This window comes from Leptinotarsa decemlineata, unplaced genomic scaffold, assembly GCF_025532065.1.
Source record: "Leptinotarsa decemlineata unplaced genomic scaffold, Ldec_3_MD MMD2_tig00000591_RagTag_RagTag, whole genome shotgun sequence".
Classification (NCBI taxonomy): Eukaryota; Metazoa; Arthropoda; class Insecta; order Coleoptera; family Chrysomelidae; genus Leptinotarsa; species Leptinotarsa decemlineata.
This window is the reverse complement of record NW_027412552.1, coordinates 2039196-2053754: the sequence shown is the minus strand read 5'-3', so window position 1 is coordinate 2053754 and position 14559 is coordinate 2039196. Positions and strand designations below refer to the sequence as shown.

The window sequence follows — 14559 nt, the reverse complement described above, 5'->3', positions numbered from 1 at the left end:
ACATTCCTCAATTTCTCTCGTGCGTTTTTTGGTTCAAATAACAACAGCAGATAAGTGTACAAAAAGAATTTAGGCAAACGTTCATTGATTCAGTTCGGTTGCTTTTGAAATTATTTCAACTTTACTGTAAAAATGGTTTATTACATTCCTGAACGAGTTGAAATTGTTAAAAACTTTATTATCAACATAATAGTTGTGCTAGACTTACTGCTCGCCTCTTTAATAACAGTCATCCCGGGAAAAATGTGAATGATTCGTACGTTGCCAAGTTAGTCCAAAAGTTTGTCGATACGAGATCTGTCTGTAATGTGAAACACCAGCCACGGAAACCGATCAGAAATGAAACAGTGGAAGTCGCTGTTTTGGGACATGTTGAATTGGATCAAACTCAAAGTACCCGTCAGCTTGCTGCAGCTTCAGGTGTTTCCCGTTCGTCCATAATACGGATATTAAAAGCCTATACATATCATCCGTACAAAATTAAATTAGTACAGAAACTCAAAGAAGATGATCCTGATAGAAGGCTGCATTTTTGTGAACAACTGAGCCAGCTACTAATTGATGATCCGCACCTATCATGCAACACGTGCTTTTCCGATGAGAGTACATTTTTTTTGAATGGAGCTGTGAATAGGCATAATTGCCGTTACTGGGATGACAGTAACCCACACTTATTCCGAGAGGTTCATACCCACTACCCTCAAAAAATCAATGTCTGGTGTGGCATATTAGGTAGTCATATCGTAGGGCCACTTTTTATTCCTGGGAATTTAACTGGTGAGGTCTATCTGAACATGCTTAAAGATACAATTGATCCTCTCATAACAGAAATAATTGAAAATGACCAAAATCATAATGATGATCGGCTTCATTTCCAGCAAGATGTAGCACCTCCTCACTATGTTGCTCCGGTAAGAGAGTTTTTAGATGACCGGTTTCCTGGACGGTGGATTGGAAGAAGAGGCCCCATCGAATGGCCTGCCAGGTACCTGATCTATTGCCTTTAGATTCTTTTCTTTGAGGACACTTGAAAAATAAATGTTTTGCTACGCAGCCCGAGTCCATAGAAGATCTTCGCCAACGAATTACAGCAGAGTGCAGAAGTATAACACCTGATATGCTATAGAATGTTAGGAATAGATTTGAACAAAATCTGTATTATTGTATGGAAGCAAATGGGTCCCATTTTCAGCACTTGCTGAAGTAGGATTCTACTAAGTCAATTACACATTTCAAAGTACTGGGTTGTAGTTGTTTTTCTTCATAATACCTACATATTTGAGTGGAATACAACAAATTAGGTATCATTGGGAAAATAATTTTGTGCCCTTTCAAATGATATATCACTCGACCCCACTTTCCATTTAAAATTTTAGGGTTGTTACTCACCTTCGCTAGGGGGTTGATGGCACAGGTAGAAAAATACATCTAAAATGTGTCCCCTCAAAAGCAAAATTGACCTGTTCGAGCATTTTTGCGTTAAGTTACAAAAAAGGAGAAAAGCAAGGTGCATACTTTTCGTTGGACCACTCTGTATAGAGAATGTTTTTAAGATTTTCATGTTCTAGATGTTGTGCTGTGCAGTCACAAATTCTACCATTTTTTCATTTATACACAATTTGGTACTTGTAACCATCTGTTTCTCTGACTTGTCATAAGAGTTATTTATCTGTTTCTCTGACTTGCCATACTAGTTATTTATGTATCAAGGGCGTAAAATAGGCTTTTATGGACCGCAGCGTGTAAGTAATACCTCTTTATATTTAGAACACGATAGAAATATATTTGTTGTCAATTTTTGCGACAAAAAAGGGTGAATTGTACCCCACCAGATATAAGCGGAGCAGCTGAGGTGGTGCAACGGGAATAATGTAAAAGATAAGAACTATATAGAGAGTGCAGTTCTTGCCTATTTTCTGGACCTCGAATTCATGCGAATTTTTTTTAACTTTTACGCTCAATTTCATACATAATCATATTCATTCCCAAATAATATCCAATGGAGACCGCATACTCAGGGATTTCTGGAAGGAACAATCTCTAATTAATAAATTGATGGCTGCAGCCGTTACTACGTGGTAGGAAATCATGATGAAAAGAGAAATGAAAATTTCTATGTTTTTTACCACATTTTAGCTCAATCAGGAACATGATAAGACTGAGTTTTCTCAAAGAACCGTTTATGATTAATACCTTCTAATCATTATCAAAAATGTGTCAATATCTGCTTCTCTTTCACTTTCATGTAGTTATTTCCGTTTGCTTTTCTTTCTTCATTGAATTTTATTTAAATCTTCGAATAAATTAGGTCCAAATGAACGTCTGCTTCTATCAACGGATCATCGTCACTTTCCTTTCAGCAGCGAATTTGCATAAGCATATAAATCACTGTGAAATTACAATAATCTCTTTATATACAAATGTTACAATAGAAGGCTGGGCCAGTTTTATTTGTGTGATGCAAAGTCCACTTGATAGTTAATTGGCCGACTAGTTTCATTGATTCAGTCATGGAAAACAAAGCTGGTGTCGAATTGAAATTTGAAAAATCTATAGCAAATGGAACTTCAAACGTTCAAGTCAGTCTCTATATACCTACACAGTAGGTTTAATGGACTGACGCCTATTAGAAAACAACTACTCCCCTGGCTAATACCACGAAGGACGTTGGATTATATCCGACAGGCGTCATTGCAGGAATCTTCACAGAAAATTGTAGTTTGTGATATCGCCTTTTATTACTACCGCACAAATTCGAGCCGTTTTCCACTGCTCAGGGAAGGCAGAAGTTGAATTAATTGAGTTGAATATGCCTATTAGAGGTATAGAGAGAACGTCGATGCAGTCCTTTATCACAAGACTAGGAACATTGTCAACGCCTGCGGTGAGAAGTCTGTAATGGAAACGGATATCTAAACTTTTTTAGGCCGCCGTTTTTAATCCTAGACGTCACGAAGAAGTATCTGATTTACTTTATGAAGAAAGAATCGTGATATGTTGAAGGGGATAGATTTTCAGGCGAGATTAACTTCTGCGAAAAAGGGTTACCACATCATTTGGTAACATCTTATAGGTAAGAGGCAAAAATTGAGAATTGGGCGATGATTGTGATATTAGGTAGGGAGTTCCCCAGGACTCGAATTCAGGCCCCTTTTTTCATGTTATTTGCTAATGATCTTTCATAAGTAAAACAAACTCGACATTTGTTACAAGTTATGCTGACAGTACAAATATTTTGATTGTTGAAGACAACATGGATACACTCCAAAAAACTGCCGAGGATATATATGATCAAATCATGTTGTGGTCTGAGAAGAACAATTTGAAACTTAACAAATCGAATGTGATACTATATGAAAATAGTACAAAATCAATTAGTCCTGTAGTCTCTGCACCTCTAGTATGCTCTTAAGATTGTACCATGCTAACTTCCATTCACAACTTCGATATGGTATTATCAACTGCGGTATGAGTGCTTTTGTCAAAAGGATATTTCTCCTCAGAAATATGTTGTTAGAATAATAGCAAAGCTAGGGTACCAAGATTCATATAGAGATGCTTTTAAACAGCTTTTAAACAGTTGTCAGCACTTATATACTAGAGACTAATGCATACGTTCACAAACATAAATACAATGTTCAGTTCTCTCTTCCAAAACATAACCACAGTACTCTTTCTAAAGATCTTATCTTACCAAACGCTCATAGAACTTGAATCACTTCGTTCAGGTCAGTCTCAACTCACTACAGTGTAGGTTAATGGACTGACATCCTTCAGAAAACAACCACTCCCCTGGCCAATACCACGAGGGGTGTTGGATTATATCCGTGTCAGTGCAGGATTCTTCACTGAAGTTATTCCTGCATATGCTGTTGACGATACAACTGCCGCAATATATTTTAAATTACTGTAACACATTTGCAGACCTGTTTCCGGCTGTTTGGCCACTCGTCAGTGCAAGGTGGTGTATATCATCAACATGAAGTCGATTATTTCCGATAATTGAAAATCGAATTCCTTCAGAGTATCATTTCTCGAACTAGGCTGAAGTGGATAACAAACAACAGATTTGTCATCGCCCCATCTGCCCGTGAACGAGGTAACCAACCGCATATTCTAAATTTGACCAATTCCTCGTATAAGGAATGTCAGTGGGCAAGTGATATCTGATTGAATTCCATAACAAATGTTTGGAATACAGTGAAAAGGGTTCATATAAAAGTAGGTATTTGTTTTGAAAGTATTTTTTTGTGTAATTCAATATTTATCACAGATTATATGTATATGTCATGTACTCGTATATGTATGTATATGTATATGATTATGTTAATACATGCATATGTCAGAGTATATGTTATCAGAGTATTTTATAACCGGAAGAATATGAATTAATTGTGAAGACCTTGCTTCTTAATCAGTGTTGTTATCAGTAAATTATACATAGTACATGAATAAAAATGGTTACCAGTGTGTACTACAAATACTAGGTTATTACAGCAAATGTGCTATTTCAGTTAACGAAAAGATCATTATTCTTAATATGTATGACACTCTCATACACTAACATCATTCGTGTACCGTTGATACTCTGGTGGAAATGTGTTCGCAAATGACGAGAGTTTCGAAACCAAAACCATCTTTGGGAAGGAAAACTGTGTCTGAAGAAAAGAGAATTGAAACTTTCTATGTTTAGTGGTAAGAAACAAAGAAAGTTCCCATTCTCCTTTCTTCATTATGATTTCCTACCACGTAGTAACGACTACATCCATCAATTTATTAAAACTGTGTCTGTTGATGAAAATTACAAATTTGCAATAAGTAGAACAGTATATACATTTTATTTTAAGAAAGAAATACCGACCATCGTCGAAGTAATGGGAGCTTCGGAAGAATAATAAAGTCTCCAAAAGCCATTTTTTAATTTATCCTAAATATAATCCTTTCGATTTCAACAAGATTCCTATGGCTGGGATTGAATCATCTAAGCGAATGAATGTCATTTCGTACTTTCATCGATGACATGGGTGGATTCAACCCATTCCGTGACAAAAAGTCGTAATTTTATGAACTAATTGAGTAATTTTTCTCATAATGTTATTCGTATTTGCTACTGAAGAGCCGATGAGGCAAGTGTCTTATGGCGAAACATCGAATGTCTACCAGTGAGGATGACAGTGTTCCATTCAAGTGGAATTTCACCTATTTCATTTACTATATTCTGTAGGAATCCCGTGAAAGATATCTGATTCGATTCCGTTACGAATGTTTGGAATGCAAACTCAATATAGAAAAGTGTTTTTTGTATAATTCAGTGTTTATATAAAAGTATGTGTTTCGAAAGTAATGTTTTTCAGGTAATTCAATGTTTATATTAAAGTAGTTGTTTCGAGAGAGATTTTCTTCCAGTTTGTGCCAGAAGGTTACTTCTGTACATGATCTAGATATTGAGTTGATTTTTTTGAAATTGACTTCCTTCCCACATGTTTTTCTGTATAAAGCTCGAGAAGTAGAAAGGCAAAACCTTTCTTTCCCATGAATCAATTTCTCCTAAAAATATACCATTTTTAATTGCATCATGTTGTATCATAAAATTTGTGATTTTGTAAAGTAGGTAGTTATTGAAAATAATCTCACGATAAATTGTTACTTAAATGCTTAATATCACGTATTTTCATCAAATATCGGCCAATTCCAGCCCAGGTAGTGTTCTGACTGTCAGTGTATGAATTTCTAAATGGGTGTGAAATAAAATACTGATAGTTGTGAAACAAATTTCGATATCACGAGATTTATTCGTAACTGCTGGGTGCGATGATATTCACTTCGAATTTACAGACATACAGTCAAACCCCTCAGTTTCAGTACAAAACCCTGGACCTGCAGCCTTCCGAAAACGCATGGGATTGAGCAAGACACCTATTAGTCGTATCTAGGTGACCACTTTCGTTTTCATCTGAACTCACCTCGGGCCGCAGAACTTCACACTCGGCAAGACAGTTTCCTGCTTATCTTCCTCGAACCGACCGACCAAATGTCAACACCTCCGTCGGTAAAACGGACACCTTCGATCGAAAATAATCAACGGTTCGAAAAAAATCAAGCGCCGGCCACGCACGCTTCGATTTGTGAAAGCGCAAAAGGAGACTGTCGTTCCATTGCCGACCAGAGCATATAGTACTGGGGTACTTGGGGGACCCCACTCGTCCACACTGACTGCCACCAGGTGACACCTACTCTTGCGGTGCTGCTACACTTCGAGGAAACTCGATCTGTCGTTAGGTGTTCAAGAAAAGCGGCGAGAAGTGCGTCTGTAACCGTGGCACTGAGGTGAAAAAAATTCAAAAAGGAGGAATATCGATTGATCCAAAAAAGATATCGATCTCGGAACGATAATCTCTAACTGGACTTCCAAAGTTACGAAAATTCCAACTTCTGACTGCGTATTGGCATAATTCAAACTTAGAAACACCACATTACCTCTACATTTTATTTGGATACTTCACAGTTTAATGTCTTATACAGTGTGTCAATTTTAAAACTTACAATGGGCTATATCTCACGAACGAAAGCTGATAACGAAAAATGCTTGAAACCGTTTCTAGGATAGTAAGGGGGAACTAACGTGACATGAAAGAGAACTCACCCCCAACAACCCCCTAGACCCCATCTAGCAAAACTCAAAAAGTATAAATTGCAAACCCATACTTGTGATACATCATTGAAAAGACTATGTTCCAACTCAACAACAACCGATGAAAATGTTGAGAAAGTGAAGAAAATTGTTATGGAGAATTGTCGAATCACTATTAGAGAAGTCGCTGAGAATGTCTGCATATTAGTTGGCTCATAACATGCAAATATTTTTGAAAATTTCAAGTACGAAGCGTGTGACAGACAGCAAAGTTCGTTTCAAAATTGCCAATTTTGAACAAAAAACCGTCCCATGAGCTTCGCTCAGGAATTGTTGAATGACATCAATCATGGGCATATGGTTATGACAACAGTGGTGTGATTTTAATTTACTCCCCTTTAACGTAGACATGACCAAAATGGTGAACTTCAAATTGAGCTATGACAACTTGCTATGAGATGGTAAGAAGACAGAAGAAACGATTTGCACTAAATTTCTTGGTCTGCATATTGACCATAAGTTGAAATTGAAAAAAAATTTTTATGCACAAAATTGGCGTCAGGATCATTTGCTGTCAGACATTGTCTCCAATGAACTTGATATATTCACTGCTAGATCGACTTACTTTGCCCTAGTAGAGTCTCATCTAAGGTATGGCATTGCATTTTGGGGATTCTGTAGTAAACAACTATTGAATCAGGTCTTCGTATTGCAAAAGAGATATTTGTGGTTTTCATGTGGGGCAAACCATAGGAATAGCTGTAGACAACTTTTTGTTAAATACCGAATCCTCACTCTATTCAGCATCTTCATTCTCGAAGTTGTTTGCCTGATTCATAAAAGATGTAACATTGATTCTCCAGATACACATCACAAGACAGAACAGTAGTAATAATATCCATCTGCCAATATCCAGTTTGACTCTAACAAAACACTCTAACATGGACGAAGGAAAACATTTTTCAACCATTTACCGCAGGTAGTTAGGGATATAATAGAGCAGAGACGTTTCAGGGAGTCGGTCAAAAATATATTGCTCATGAAAGCTTATTTACAAATTGTAAATATTTTCATATATATATATATATATAGGTACACACATCGGAAAAGTGTAGAGATATTTTTAAAAATGCGATAATTTTTTTTACATCACTTTAGGGAAAAAAAAAGTTGACGGGTGATTATTAAACGAATGTAACCTACAACAAAATTTATTAAATGGTCAAAAATACTGAGTGCGCATATAAGCAAAACTAAAAAAAATATGGCTCTTCTTTGACACCCCGAAAAAAAAATCATAATACAAAAAAAATTGGAATCAGTACAAAGTATGGCCTCCACGCTGGTTTATCACGGCCCTACATCTATCGTGCATCGACAAAATGAGATTGTCAATGTCTTGTTGAGGTACATTTGCCCATTCAGCGATTGAAAGCTCTCTCAATTGAAACGTTGTGTGAATGTTCCTCATATGCGGAGTAATTTTTCGTTGAAGTATGTCCCACACATGCTCGATGGGATTCAGGTCCGGTGATTGTGCTGGCCATGGCAATACATCAACTCTTTCGTTGGTGAGCCAGTCAGTCACTAAACGCGCGACATGTGGACGAGCATTATCGTGCATTAGGTGGAAGTTTTCACCAACAGCACCAGCAAACGGACGGACGATAGGTAGAAGAATGGTGTCGAGGTACTGTCGAGCTGTGAGGGAGCGATTTGGAAAAACGAGATCGGTTCTGCCGCCGATCATGATTCCGCCCCATAACATTACTGTACCACCTATGTATGTGTGGACTTCCTGGACGTGTCTCAAAAGTTCATTATTTCCAGGTCGTCTCCACAGTTTTACTCGACGAGAATCTGGATGAAATCCAAATCTGGATTCGTCTGTAAACAAAACTGTGGCCCAATCATTTGCATCCCAGTTTTAAAGTTCTTGAGACCACTCTAATCTTCTACCGCGATTGCCTCTCGACAAAGGTTGACATCTAAGTGGCCTTCTGTTGTGGAGATCTGCTTCATGCAGTCGATTTCTGACAGTATCACGACCAATGGTTACCTGGTGCGTCTGCTGCAACACGTTAACCAACTCAGGTGCTGTGATTGTCGGTTGTCTTCTTGCGGTTAAGACAAAAAATCGGTCTTGAACTGCAATTGTAGCGCGTCCTCGTCCTGGATGTTGTTCGGCTGGACTGCCAGTTTCATGGAAACGCTGCCACAATCGACTGATAACACTTTGGGAGACCCCCAAACGAAGAGCTACATCATTTTGTCGCATGCCACCTTGAAGAAGTCCTACAGCTCTATTCATCTCAGCCAATGGTAAGTGATTGCGTTCCATGTTAAAGCACAATATTTCCAGTTTAATTGCTGAGCAAGAACTGCATAGAATGTACAAACTCGACACTTTCAGATTATTCATTTTAGCCGAAAACCGACAGTTTGTAAAAAACTTGATAAAAGATTAGTTACCGTTTTTGCAGGCTTTGTTCAACCCATAGAAATCTACTGGGTGGTCGAGTGTACCAATTTAATCGAAATTAAACGACCTCATGCATTTATTTTTATGATATTTAGTATGTTATAAAAATATCCCTAGACTTTTCCGATGTGTGTATATATATTTATATACATACAGTGTGCCTCACTTCTCATGGAAACACCCCCGTATCTTTCGTAATATTCGTAGTAGAACGATGAAACTCTCAGGACTGATGAAAATGCTCAAAATGCACCTACCACCTGAGTGGGGTTGGCCAAAATGATATACACTGTCCGCCACTCGCGATGGCACATCCCATTTTTACGGTAAAACATATTAGGGGGCAAAATAAGCTCAAAATTCCAAATACCAACTTACTACGACTACAATTTTTTCCTGAAAAAAGTTTAATTCATGAAAAATCTGAATTTGTCTCTCATGGAAACACCTCCGTATCTTCCGTAATAATTGAAATAGTTTTTTTTTTGTTTTGACAACAAAACATGAACATCAGTATTGATGTTTCATCGTTCCACTTCGAATATTACGGAAGATAGGGGGGTGTTTCCATGAGAAGTGAGACAGACTGTATACCTATACATATATTTATATTTTTCACCACACTTTGTCAATGAAAATTTATTCTTGGACAAGAAAGTATATTTATCTATCTATCTATCTCAAACCAAAGTGCGGTCGTTCCAAAGAAAGAGCACGCCAAATTCCATCAAATGTCAATAGTTTGCTCACTGTTTCCTTCGATTACTGTGGCGTAGTGCATCAGGAGTTTTTGCCATATGGTTGTACGGTCAATAAGAAGTATGATCTTCAAGTTATGCGCAGCTTGCTAAAAGCAATACAAAGAAAACGTCCGTATTGTGGAAACACAATTCATGGTTTTTGCATCACATAAATGCACCTGCTCACTCGTCATTGCTTGTTCGTAATTCTTTGTTCGAAAACAACACCGTAATCTTGCCGCTGCCACCGTATTCACCAGATTTGTCCCCCTGCAATATTTTTGTTCTGAAGATTGGAGTAACCCATGAAGGACGGTGATAAAAATCGAATCGCTAAGAGAGATGAAAGACATACCAAAAAGTGAATATCAGAACTGTTTCGAGGATTAGAAAAAAGCTGGCACAAGTATCTTATACATTCAGAAATTAATACACAAACAAAAATTTTTTTGGGAAAAATGGAAATTCATTTCATTTTTTGAACAGATTGAATAGTACGGGGCTGCTTTTTGGTGATAGGCCTCCCAATTTTATGTTTTGAAGTTATCATCATAGTTGGCATCACTGATTGATATCAATATTTCAAATTCAAATGAAGTAATTTTACGTTTTATTGCCTGAATTTTTTCTTTATCGCTATCATAATAATAATTATATATGAATTTATTAAATTTTCAGTACAAGGATCAGTCAATAACAATTTGAAAATCTGAACAAATTCAGGAAACCCACAAAAGACACCCTGTGCATGGGTATTACTGTTTTATTCACAATTTCACATTGTAAATCAGAATAGTGAGACTAAAATAGATTTGACAATTCAGGTTATGAAAATGTTGAGATGTGGAAATCTTGAATGTTAAAAATGTAAAAATATAATTATGTAAGAATGTAAAAAGGTAATATGTAAAAATAAAATGCAAAAAAGTAAAAATAGTAAATGTAAAAATGAAAATGCATCTAATGCAAACATCTAAAAAGTATAAAAATTGCAACAAATGTTAGGCTGTAAAATGTGCGATTATTTGCTATGGTTTTACAATATTAGTGATGAAAAGAATCTCATACAAATATTTGGCAAATAAATGTCCCACTTTACTAGATCCCATTTTAGTTGGTAGTTAGGTCGGACAGTAGCCGGTCGGTTCGACGTTGGTGCTTTGTTCACTCACTCAAATTGACCGCCGTGTTGGTTGCTGGTTCAAGCTATAGGCTAAACGATCGATTTTAACTTGCTAACGTCCAACCCGTGTTAGGAATCACACGTTAAAAGGTAAGACCTCGTTAATCCTTAGCTCGTACAAGTTTCGACTTCTTAGGGTTGTCGTTCGTAGGGGTGCGACAGCTGGTTAAAACAGAAACACAGATTTTTAAAAACAGTTTCAACAGTGTTTTTATGCGGTATAAATAATTTTAGAAATAAAGGAACACTTACTGAGGCCTTGCCTGGGCGTGGGTGTTCTTTCATCGTGTGAATAATTATAAGTATAATATTTATGATGCACTATTTGGAACCTTTGGTTCATTACATTAATTACATTAATACAATGTATTAAAACAAGGATAAAAATAAAATAAATACAACAATAAAAGTTAATTGGCGCTCCGGGGCGACTTCATTGATTCCAGTGGCGCATTTGTTTTTTCAGCTGCAGGAAAACCCGGAAAAACCTGCAGCACCACATCATCTGAAGATCTTGATCTAACAATGTCCTCTCTCTCATAAAACAAAATATAGGGTGTCTCCAGAGGTTCCAATAAATTCAATGTATCGCCAGAACACTTCGTGACACGACTATCGTCAAACTTGAACCAGTCCGTTTCTTCTTTGACCAAGGCGTAATAATGACCAAATTCAACGCCAGAACCACAGTGAACAATGACTGCATGAATATTATAACAGTGGTCTGCTAGGTTGAAATGTTCATCTATTTCGAATCTTCCAAAGAGTTTTTTGCTTCTGTTAGAGGTTGAGTCTTGTTTGAAAATCATCAGTGTTATTATTAGATTGACTGGTGCCTCAGCTATACTTGTTTCCTTATAACAGTCAGTTAGTTTGGCGCATGTTTGACAATACAGTCGATCATCACCTGTTAAAAATTCCATTTTCAGATGATTTAACAATAAGCTTTGCACGGACTGGTAATTAATCGTATTAGGAAAAGCTAGATGAAGTTCCAAAAATTCACATAAGTTTTCAATACTTCTTGAACATTTACCACAAAGTAAACAAGTGAGGATTTTTCCTGCAAAAGATTTACAAACACAAGACGAGATGGGTTGTACGGAATCATTCAGTCCAGAGCGGTCAGGAGTATTGATTTTGCTATTGTTTTGCTCACGAAGAGTATTCAACAAGAACCCCAAGAATTCGGAACAATCCTCTTGTTGTCCTAACGAGCATCTAGTGGACTTCAAAGACTCCAGGAAATCGGTTGGAGGGAAAGATGATACCTTCTTACGAAACTGCAGCTACATGAACAGTTGTTTGAGTTTGATGAATAAGCAGGAAACATTCCCGTTCTCGTTCATCATTAAAACTTCGTTCTTGAAAATCCAGTAGTAAATATTACTGGAGTTTTTTCGCAACACCAAATCGTTATTTTTAACACCTCGACACGTGGTGTCGAGGTGTAATATAAGTATAATATAAAAAAAAGAGTGGAGTAGTGACATTAGACATTGAATAGTGTATTTGACTCGTCGACATATACACATTTTTGCAACATTTAAGGAACAATTAAATAATGTATGCGGTTGATGAAAAAATGGCTCCGAAATGGTTGAATATTCGTTTCAATATTCACAAAGATAAATTGTTGCTCCTTTGGTACATTAGTTTGGTCAGGGCAATTTAGACGGTCACCTCAAAGACAATAAAAACAGGAATGATTGGTAGAAATTATTTTAGCAGTGAAGATTTGAACTGATGAATGTTCATCACCAATTTCATCAAAATATCCTATAGGTTTATGGAATTCGTCACCAACCGTGTCTCAAGTCGAGAACTATCAACATTATAGTCCAGTTAAAATATATTCAAAATACACTACAAATATAAAAAGTTCCGACTTATTAATTTTTTGCTCGCATTGGTTTGGTGGATGATTTTTTATATTCCATTCATAACTAGGTAATAAAGACGTGTACCAATTTCCGACTCTTTCGAAAAACAATTCAACCTTACTTCTTTTTTACCTACTTCGACTGGACTAATGAGAAACAAGTCACACTCCGTCTCTACACAGTTCGATTCCTTTGAGTCGTTCTTCGAAAAAATGCCTCCAATCGATCAATTAGAAGGTAATCCAATTAAAATTTTCACGCGTTCCGTATCGGTGTCATTGCTATAAAAATTCTGTCTTCATAAAACAATCGAGAGCTGACATTAATATCAAACAGCACCGCCTACCCGGATGAAAAGACGCATAAACTGAAGCAAATTCCTCATGCTAAATATATCCGTTTCGATTCCGGTTATTACACATTTCTCCGGTTCTGATTCTTATGCATTGAAATATCTTTATGGGAATACGATGACTTCGGAAAATCAGAAGGACTTTCCCGGATTAATTAGTTACGTTCCGCTTTGATTGTTGCATGAGTAATACAATTTATTTCAAACAACAATTCAGTTGTTTGAATGTAGTTTTGTAGTATTTTGTCCACATTCAAACATTTTTTTTTAGAATCTACATAGCGAGATAAACTATTACGTTGTTTCAAAAGTTTTGTCCGTTTCGAAGAGTCTACTTTAAACTGTAATATCTCAGAGAATGCTCCTTCAATTCATGATGACTTCAAATTTTGTATTTATAAATCGGAAAAACTAGAGTCTCATTAAAATATTCGAATCTGAATGTTATTTTATTGTTCCTCTTATCCTTTTCAGTTGTCTGCTGTTGTTGCAATTTTTTTCAGAATCGACTAGGGAATTCAATGGACATAATTGCATCTTATTGTTCATGTAACCATTACATTACTCTTTTGTATTGCTGGTATTTTACAATGCCAAGTTTCAAGAACAGCAGTTTCTTCTCAGAAACGCGGTGGTTTCAGTCTTGGTATTATCTTCTGATACAATGTGTACCTTCTGTAATATTTGAATTTCAAATATACTCATTATTATTCACATATTTGATGAAAATATTACAGCTTTCTCGGAAGTTCTCATCATCACCCAAATGACTAAATCAATGGTCGTTTTTTTCAAATAACTTTTGAAATACTGAACTTAATTAAACGAAACTTGGTAATAGGAGGTTTTTGAGGTGTCGAATTTGAACCTGATGTTCTTATTGCTCTTACCCGTAGGGGGCGCCACCTACACGTCTTTTTCTTTTTTGAAGATTCATAACTTTTTTGGGCGTACTTCTAGCACATTTTTCAGTAAAAAAATCGATTCCTCTATCATATCTACGTAAATGAGCTACCCTTGTTACTAGTCGCTATAAGCAACCGTTTTCTAAATATTTGGACTTGAAATCTTCAAGTAGATTATTTGATAATCGATGTATGTTGAAGTTATTACGAATATTTTGCAATTTTCACAAGAATTTTCACAAGAAGAACTAAAGCAGTTCTGATACGGAAAAAGGGTTTATCATTCAGAAGAGAACGTTAAGAATAATCTTAAATATGCCATATAGGGAATCATGCAGAAGTATTTTCCGATCAAACAATATATTGACTATTTATGCAATTTA

At 36.4% G+C, this 14559-nt stretch overlaps 1 protein-coding gene across 1 annotated transcript in view; it reads right to left on the bottom strand.

The window, feature by feature from the left end:
* The window catches only part of spz3 (Spaetzle domain-containing protein 3), an 88070-nt gene extending 81910 nt beyond the window's left edge, over positions 1-6160 (bottom strand). Inside the window, exon 1 of the mRNA XM_074174560.1 lies at positions 5964-6160. The gene's annotated coding sequence lies outside the window, so the exon portion shown is untranslated. The remainder of the gene's footprint in view (positions 1-5963) is intronic.
* Between the last annotated feature and the right edge of the window lie 8399 nt (positions 6161-14559).